This window comes from Rhinoderma darwinii, chromosome 12 (genome assembly GCF_050947455.1).
Source record: "Rhinoderma darwinii isolate aRhiDar2 chromosome 12, aRhiDar2.hap1, whole genome shotgun sequence".
Classification (NCBI taxonomy): Eukaryota; Metazoa; Chordata; class Amphibia; order Anura; family Rhinodermatidae; genus Rhinoderma; species Rhinoderma darwinii.
The window spans coordinates 8440095-8449821 of record NC_134698.1 but is presented as its reverse complement, the minus strand read 5'-3'; the positions used below and the strand labels follow the sequence as shown (position 1 = coordinate 8449821).

Sequence of the window (9727 nt, the reverse complement as noted above, 5' to 3'; positions counted from 1 at the left end):
CTGCGTTCACAGCTGGTGGGGTTGAGTAGAGGTGATATTAGTTGTTTTTTTTTACATTCCAAGGTCACAGTACAGGGTACAGGAGCGGCACGGGTCTAATGCACCAGGATGATGCCCACTCCTGCACCCTGGCTCATGCCACAGACATACAATGCAATGCCAGCTGAGAAGCCCGTGTAATAACATTACATGCATGTAGATCTATAGGGGACAAGGATTTCCAGGACAAAATGGCCACACTATTGAGAGGGAGCGTGCTGACTATTAGGAAAGGCACGGGGTTAAACAAAGGGTTAAATGCGTGGTTCTCTTTACCTTATCTCCGGCATGCCAGGGGTTGCAGGTGGTAGTGGGGGGTGGGTGCCAGGGCAGTGCCTCTATGGGAGGATGCAGGAGGGATGAGGATGCTGAGGCTCTGGGTACCAGATTGAGAGCTGCTCTTACAACAGAGCGTCGGGTGAAACCACTCAGCACAGCCAAATAGGGGGGAGGGCAAAGAGGAGTCATTTATAACCTTCCTCACAGTCTCTTCCAAGGCTGCAAGGCCTGACATCTGATTTATCCTCCACACCCACTCCTGTCAGCATGGGAGGAGGGGAGGATACAGCGGCCATTCTACCTGAAGACAGGTGCATGCCTCGCTGTGCCCCCCCCTCCCCCTTGCAGCTGCCAGGACTAATGTGCCTCATTGAAATGCACTGAAGGAGCTGAACCTGACAAATTGTGTGTTATTATTAGGATGCTCCAGCTGACAGCTCCCACCGACTGCTGCATGGAGGGGAGCGGGCGCAGCAGTGGCAGAGAGAGGGAGGAGGGTGCGGGCAGGAAAGAGAGGACAATTAGGAGAGATAAGAAAACTGGGGGAGGGGGGCAAGGGCAAGGAGTCAGAGAGGTGACATAATAGTGACATCCATTATATCCAGATGAGCAGAGCTGAATTGGTTACTTTGTAAAGCATTAGCCCCCCCCATTAGAATGTGATGCCCCTCTAAGAGCCGCAGATTCCTCTATAAAATTGTGCCAGTCATAGATGCCCCATAACAATCTGATAGAAATGCACTTATTAGTGTATAAACCACAATTACCCCCATAATACCCCCTATAACAGTGTGTAGGCACTGATACCCCCACAACATGGCCAGCTCGAGATGCCACCAAAACACTGCGCCAGCCACAGATGATCACCATAACTCTGCCAGCCAGATATCCTCATAATAATGTGCCACAGATGTGTTCCCCTTAACACTGCCAATCCTAGAAACCCCCATTATAACTCTGTGCCACACAAAGGAGCCTCCACAATTGTGCCAGTCACAGATCCCCCCCCCCCATAAAACCCAGCTGTCCCATTGCCCCTTTTGTTGTCATATGGAGAAGCAACGCTCATATTTTCTGACAAGATTTTTATAATATCTGCGTCTAATGTACCGAATGTCAGCTCTTCAGATGCAACGATACATCGGAAATTGATACATTGTAACAAAATCAGAACAGGAGAGAGATTTGTGCTGCTGATGTATTACATTATAGCAAATTGTCAGCCGTGAGAAAGAAATATTACATCTGTATAGGCTTTGAGCTTATTGGCGTTAACAAGAATTTTACTATTCACTGATAGCAAGCAGAGATCTGTTTAATGGTGAGGAATTGGAACAAAGAAATATAGAAAGTGGCGCCTAGTGACCGAAGGACGTTGTTTGTGGCGTCTCTTTCAGCGGAAGGAAGTGCAGGGAAAGGGATGAGGTGAGAAGCTGAACGTCTGGTCTGAGGTCTGTAAAGGGGGTAGCTTGGGGTCTGAGGTCTATAAGCAAGCAGGGGGGTCTGGACTGGGGTCTATAAACAGGGGGGTCTGGTCTGAGGTCTGTAAAGGGGGTAGCTTGGGGTTTGGGGTCTATAAGCAAGCAGGGGGGTCTGGACTGGGGTCTATAAACAGGGGGGTCTGGTCTGGGGTCTGTAAACAGGAGGGTCTATATACAGGGGATTCAGGTCTGGGTCTGTATACAGGGGATTCTGGTCTGGTTCTATATACGGGGGTCTGTATACAGGGGATTCAGGTCTGGGTCTGTATACAGGGGATTCTGGTCTGGGTCTATATACATGGGGTCGGTATACAGGGGATTCTGGTTTGGGTCTGTATAGGGGATTATGGTCTGGTTCTATATACGGGGGTCTGTATACAGGGGATTCTGGTCTGGGTCTATATACATGGGGTCGGTATACAGGGGATTCTGGTTTGGGTCTGTATAGGGGATTATGGTCTGGTTCTATATACGGGGGTCTGTATACAGGGGATTCTGGTCTGGGTCTGTATACAGGGGATTCTGGTCTGGGTCTATATACATGGGGTCTGTATACAGGGGATTCTGGTTTGGGTCTGTATAGGGGATTATGGTCTGGTTCTATATACGGGGGTCTGTATACAGGGGATTCTGGTCTGGGTCTATATACATGGGGTCGGTATACAGGGGATTCTGGTTTGGGTCTGTATAGGGGATTATGGTCTGGTTCTATATACGGGGGTCTGTATACAGTGGATTCTGGTCTGGGTCTATATACATGGGGTCGGTATACAGGGGATTATGGTCTGGGTCTATATACAGGGGATTCTGGTCTGGTTCGGTATACAGGGAATCTTTGTCTAGGTCTGTATACAGGGGTTTGTGACCTTGTGTGTATACTGTGGGGGCTTGGTGTCTGTATAAAGGGCTGTGGTCTATATCTTTATTTAGGGGATCAGGTGTGTGGTCCGTATTTATTTTGTGGTGTGCTAAAGTGGGTCATCCGTACTATTTGTGATACAAATGGCGTACGTTTGGGGAGTGTCTTATATAAATGGGCGGGGCATAAGGAAAATATTTTGCGTGACGCTCAGTGCTTTCTGTTCCTATCTTTGGACCCTCCCTGATGTCCCTTCGCAAAAGTTGGCAAGAATGTGTTACAGTAGTGTATAGAAAAGGAATGCTTGCTCTGCTTGTCTCCATCGCTTGCTCTGCTTGTCTCCATCGCTTGCTCTGCTTGTCTCCATCGCTTGCTCTGCTTGTCTCCATCGCTTGCTCTGCTTGTCTCCATCGCTTGCTCTGCTTGTCTCCATCGCTTGCTCTGCTTGTCTCCATCGCTTGCTCTGCTTGTCTCCATCGCTTGCTCTGCTTGTCTCCATCGCTTGCTCTGCTTGTCTCCATCGCTTGCTCTGCTTGTCTCCATCGCTTGCTCTGCTTGTCTCCATTGGTCTTCACATCTTCTGTGGTATATAAATAAAGAGTGACCCCGGGTGTAGACTGACCTTTATCCTATACCACAGTACTGGTCTTGTCTTGTACATTTCATCCGATTTCCTGCTGAGTCTTCTACCTGGACACCATGGGCTGCCCGTGACTAGATCTACAGCAACGCTCTATTAAAGGACAAGTCCCCCACTGGTGCTGTGAAAAACTGAGACAAAAGGGAAAAATTCAGTTTTAACCCTCAAAAATAGTAAAGCAATTTTGCAAATAATCTTAATTAATAAAATATTGTTTTTTTGTATGCAGCTCCAATGCAAACCTATGTTTTTATAGAAGAGAAGGCAAAGGTAGTGGAGTAAAGGCCCAATTATCGGGCAGACAAGCATTCATATAACGCCCGTTGCCGATAATTGCCCTGTGTAAACAAGTCCGCGATCAGCAGATGAACGAGGGTGACGCGCTGCCGACATGATGATAATGTATCGGGAGGAGCGATCGGAGTAACAAGCGCTTGTCTCCATACATAGCTCCTTGTGACAGGAGCAAACGAGCGCCGATCAGAAGGTAGAAGATCAGACTACACACAGAGTTTGTTTGTAGTCTGTAACCATGGAGGCACATAAATCTGATTAGGAGCTGTATACACAGATTTTTAATCAAGACTGTTTGCAAGTTTGCCTCTTTTTTTTTTTTCATTTGGAGCAATAAAACTATGGTTGCAAAGGAGCACATACCCTTTAACTTCCAGTCACTTTCATGTAGTCTTAACTATTAGGGTATGTTCACACGGCTTATTTACAGACGTAATTCGGGCGTTTTACGCCTGGAATTACGTCCGAAAATACGGCTTGAAAGCGTTGGCAAACATCTGCCCATTGAAAGCAATGGGCTGACGTTTGTCTGTTCACACGAGGCATATATTTACGCGTCGCTGTGAAAAGACGGCGCGTAAATAGACTCCCGCGCCAAAGAAGTGTCATGTCACTTCTTCAGACGTAAATGGAGCCGTTTTCCATGGACTCCATGGAAAACCAGCTCCAGTTACGTCCGTAATGGACGCGGCGTTCAAGCGCCTGCACATGCCGTTACGGCTGAAATGACGGGGCTGTTTTCTCCTGGAAACAGCCCCGTAATTTCGGCCGTTACAGACGCTGCCGTGTGAACATACCCTTAGTGTTACAGGTGGAAGAAAACCAGCACACATCTATTTAGCACAATGTTTGTCAGCTCATGCCTCGCAATGTTGTAATGTGATCTATTGTATATAATATATAAATATTCATTTCTGGCAGACGCTTCCTTCAAATTTGTCTATAATGTTTATTATATTTGTAGCATGCAATACCACTTTTCACCACTGATGTCAGCAAATTCTAAACATAGACAACCATGCAATAGTGCCTCAGCTATAATTTAGTTTAGGGGTCCACAAACTTCTTCAGGTCAGGGAACCCCGAACCAGCTAGAGACCTTGTGTATAGACCCTGTGGAACCCTAACCCGTTCTCTATACAGGTGGCATGTCCATGATGACGTCATCTCACCAGACTGCAATTGGCCACTGTGGCCAGGTGACATCATCAGTATGGCCACTCCTTTGTAGAGGTCACACATCCCAAAACGCCTGAATATTGCACCAGACCCTCAGACCCCAAAATCAATTCTGACCCTATACTTGTCTCAAAGTTTAATTCATATCCCAAAGGACAGAGAGGAAGTGACATGGCCAAACGGCTTGATATAAAAAAAAAAATCTTCCCTCCCAGGTTCACCCTCTCTGATGACGTGGCAGCCTTGTTTGCAATGTGAACACCGCCGAAATGCACGAGTACAAACCGGCTGCCGTGTGTGATGGGGATACAAAGAACCCACTTTGGGAAACACTGTTGATACGTAATACAGTCCAAACTCTGATCATTTTGGAATAATGTATTCTCCAGACATGGCAGATGAATTGTTTCGATCACCAAGAAAACATCTGCCTTTATTGAAAACATGTGCTACAACCTTGGGAGTTATAGTCCATCGAAATACCCCAGCGGTGTGACCATCATGTTCCACTGAGCATCAATCATCCTCCTGGAGAGATTCCCTGGACGTCTGTATTTTTCGAGGTTGTAAACCTAAAACCTCAATTATGAACGGTGCGAAAAAGACAATTTTACACCAGAGTTTTATTGAAATTCACAATGCACTGGAGACTTCTTATACTCTTATTATGCCTCGTCTATGGATGGAATCTCTTCAGCTATCGCTCCACAATAAAAAGAAAACCAGGTCATGACTGGGAATCATAAATACCTTACAAATATGCTTTCCTTATGACTTATTCTGCCCATTCACACTGCAATACCAGGATGGTGTGGACATAGCAACTTGTGTGTAGATCAGGGACACCTCATGAAACTGAGAGGATGTTCTCAAGATATATAAATTATGATGACTCCGAGGAGCATAACATGTAACCATGGGGTCCCGATAGCAATATGGGGCCCCAATCAACCATAATCACGGTCAGCAACAGGTGATTTAATGAAAATGAAAGGTTTTAATTTGGATGGTGTTCTCTCATTAGAGGTAGCCCCCTAAAGCTGTTGGGGCATGTATCATCCTCTATGATTCCTACCCTGGCAATAACTCTTTAGCAGTGTTACACTTGGCCCAGGCATGGTCAGACTGGCCCACTAGATGATCCTCCAATGGGCCCAGGCTCGGACACAATAGTTTGCCCATAATACAACAGGAACCCAAAGGTCCAGCAGAAGACAACCACATTTGGAAGTGACTTTGGGGCCAATCACTTGCCACTCGCGTCCGTTTATTTATGGGATGAGTCACAAATAACCTACAGTTTTAGATCTTATTGATGATCTTTCCTATGTGTGATGTGACGATAACAACAAAGATTACGATGCACTTAAAAATGGAGGTGTATTGATGGATCGTTTCCTCTGGAGGGTCTAATGAACCCCAGTCTGCCACCCAGAGTAGTTCAAAATCTGTGGCTATGATTGGCCATATGAGATGCCTATTAATGAACACTTGAGCAGGATTGTATACTAAGAAGGGAAAACCCATAGAAAAAGCAAAATTGAGCCTTCAAATCTGATGCAAATTGCACACTGGCAAGTCATGGCCACCCACTCCAACCTATGCAAGTCCTTAACCGATAGCGATCCCATACAGATTGTCACGTTAGGTTCGTGGACCCACTGGGCCGTACATGCCTTGGCGGTATGGCAGTTGGCCAACAGGGCGCAGGTAACAGTCTATAGTTTGTATAGGGTACCTGTGGCAGCTCGGACAGTAGCAAGGCAGCTCGGCTGGGTGTAAGCATCAGGCAGACGTCAGGCATGGTGTAGCAGGCATGGTATGCAGCACAGCACGACTACAGCTCAGCACGGCACTTGACCAGGATAGCACGGGATACAGGATACAGGTACGGGAAACACTGGGGACTGGAAGACACTAGGAGACCATTTGCATAGACAAACATAGGGTACGACAACGCCCAGGCATGGGAGGAAGTGGCTGGGCCCTTCATATAGTCCAGGGTGCTCATGGGCTAATTAAACATAAAAGTCCTACGGGACCCGGCCGAGGTGAGCGGAAGTGAGCGCTGGTGTCTCCTGAGGAGGAGACTGGGGCCAGCGCTCGCAGAACCATGGCTGCGGCCGTCAGGAGGTGAGTGAGCCTAGCGGCCCGCGGCCCTGGACATGACAGTATCCCCCCACTTACGCCCCCTCTTCTTGCGACCAGAGCGAGAGAGAAACTTCTTCAGAAGGATAGGAGCATTGAGGTTCTCCTCTGGCTCCCAGGACCTCTCTTCAGGACCAAACCCGCTCCAATCCACCAAATAAAAAGTCTTTCCCCTTACTTTCTTGGTGTCCAAGATCTCCTTAACCTCGAAGGTGTCTGAAGGACCGCTGGATGCAACCGCAGGGCTAGGAGTCTTGGTAAAGCGGTTCAGAATCACCGGTTTCAGGAGGGATACAGGGAAGGAGTTGGGAATCTTGAGGGTAGGAGGCAGCCGAACTTGTAGGCGACAGGGTTGATCAGCTGTAGGATCTCGAAGGGTCCAAGGAACCTGGGAGCAAATTTGTATAATGGCACCCTCAGTCGAATATTCCTGGAGGAAAGCCAGACCATCGTGCTAGGGAGAAACTGATGGGGTTCTCTTCTCCTAGTGTCCGCCTTCCGTTTTATGCGGTCGACCGCCAGCAGGATGGAGGATCGAGTCTGCTGCCAGATCTGCAGAAAGTCCCTAAAAGCAGCGTCAGTAGCTGGTACCTCAGACGTATCCAGCACCGGGAGAGGAATTAGTGGGTGTTGGTCATAGACAATAATGAAACGGTTTCTTCCTTGTGGACTTGCTGGTGTGATTATTATATGAGAATTTAGACCACGGGAGCAACTGCACCCAGTCATCATGCTGCTTGGAGATGAAGTGGCGTAGGTAGTTCTCCAAGATCTGATTGATCCTCTCGACCTGACAATTAGACTGAGGATGGTAGGCTGAGGAAAAGTCCAACTTTATACCTAGGAGTCCGCAGAGGGCTCTGCAGAACTTCGAGGTGAACTGAACCCCCGATCAGACACAACATGCTGCGGCAAGCCGTGCAGGCGGAAGATGTGTTGGATGAAAAGCTTGACCAGTTGAGGAGCAGAAGGAAGACCGGTCAGAGGAACGAAGAGAGCATGTTCGAAAATCGATCCACCACCACCCAGACAGTACTGCACCCAGCAGAGAGAGGCAGATCAGTGATAAAGTCCATAGCTATATGCTGCCAGGGAGCATCGGGCACAGGCAATAGCTGGAGCAGGCTAGCAGGTCTGGAGTGAGCGACCTTGTTAGCTGCACACACTTAAACAAAGTCCATAATGTCTTTGGGCAGTGTGGGCCACCAGAAATGACAGGCAATAAGATCTCGGGTCTTACGGGTACCCGCGTGACCTGCCAGTCTAGAGGAGTGTCCCCAGCGGAAGATTCTCCTTCTGTCAGCCAGGCGCACAAAAGTCCTCTGGAGGAATATCCCCAACTTGCAGGGGATTGACAGAGACAATGCAAGACGGAAAAATGATGTTCTGTGGAATCTCCATGGTGTCTTCTGTCTCGAAAGACCTGGACAAGGCATCGGCCCTCACATTCTTGTCGGCCGGGCGATAATGAAGCTCAGACTGGAACCTGGTAAAGAACAGCGACCACCTGGCCTGACGAGGATTCAGCCGTTGGGCCGTCTGGAGATAGGTGAGAATCTTGTGGTCCGTAAAAATTAGGATAGGATGAGCTGCGCCCTCTAGTAGATGTCTCCACTCCTCCAGAGCCAATTTGATGGCCAGTAACTCCCGATCCCCAATCGAGTAGTTGCGTTCTGCGGAAGAGAAGAGCTTGGAGAAATATCCACATACCATTTACTTGCCCTTGGAACCTCTCTGGAACAGGAGTCCACCTCCACGAGAACTGTAGAGAAACATCTGGATGACAGAGGATAGAGGCTGACGTGAAGGCACTCTTCAGGCTATTGAATGCGGACTCTGCCTCAGGAGTCCACACCTTTGCGTTTATGCCCTTCTTGGTGAGGTTAGAGATAGAAGTTTAGGATGAACTTTCTGTAAAAATTGGCGAATCCCAGAAAGCGCTGTATGGCCCTCAAGCCTTGAGGCCGTGGCCATTCCTGGACGGACTTTACCTTTTCAGGATCCATCTCGAGGCCTCGATTCGAGACTATGTAGCCCAGGAAGGGTAGAGCATCTTTCTCAAATACGCATTTCTCCAACTTAGCGTACAGACAATTCTCCCTTAACCGCAGCAAAACTTGAAGGACATGTCTCTGGAGAAAAAATCAAGATGTCATCAAGATCGACTACTACACAAACATAGAGGAGGTCACGGAAGATGTCATTAATGAACTCCTGGAAGACCGCGGGAGCATTACACAGGCCGAAGGGCATTACTAGATATTCATAGTGTCCATCACGGGTGTTAAATGCAGTCTTCCATTCGTCACCTCGGCGAATCTGGATTAAGCTGTAAGCCCCACGCAGGTCTAGTTTGGAAAAATCTTGGCACCACGTATACGATCAAATCGTTCTGAGATCAATGGCAACGGATACTTATTTTTCACCGTGATCTGGTTGAGACCCCGGTAGTGGATACAGGGATGCAGAGAACCATCCTTTTTCTTGACGAAGAAGAACCCAGCTCCTACCGGGAAGGAAGATTTCCATATGAAGCCCCTCTCCAAGTTCTCTTTAACATAGTGTAAAGGATCTGCCAGGCACAGCTTTGGGGTTAACTCCCAGAACTAATCAGTCAGCACCTGAGAATACATCCCTGAGACTGACTCCTGCTTCCACCATTCAGGCTGGCAGGCTTAGGAGTGGGAGAGCCTATCGTAACCTGGCCAGACTCAGCTAGCTCCCGCCCTCGGTCTATTTAAGCCTGCACTTCCTGTCCCTCGGTGCTTGTGATTCTTTCCTTGTGGTTTCCTGGCCCAGCTACAGCTC

The 9727-nt window shown here is 48.1% G+C and overlaps 1 protein-coding gene and 1 long non-coding RNA gene across 5 annotated transcripts in view; one reads left to right on the top strand and one right to left on the bottom strand.

Annotated features, from left to right (window-relative positions):
• The window catches only part of SV2A (synaptic vesicle glycoprotein 2A), a 117135-nt gene extending 116665 nt beyond the window's left edge, over positions 1–470 (bottom strand). Inside the window, exon 1 of the mRNA XM_075844342.1 lies at positions 316–470. The gene's annotated coding sequence lies outside the window, so the exon portion shown is untranslated. The remainder of the gene's footprint in view (positions 1–315) is intronic.
• Positions 1–9727, top strand: part of LOC142664914 (uncharacterized) — a 254020-nt gene that overhangs the window by 69368 nt on the left and 174925 nt on the right. The window lies entirely within an intron of this gene.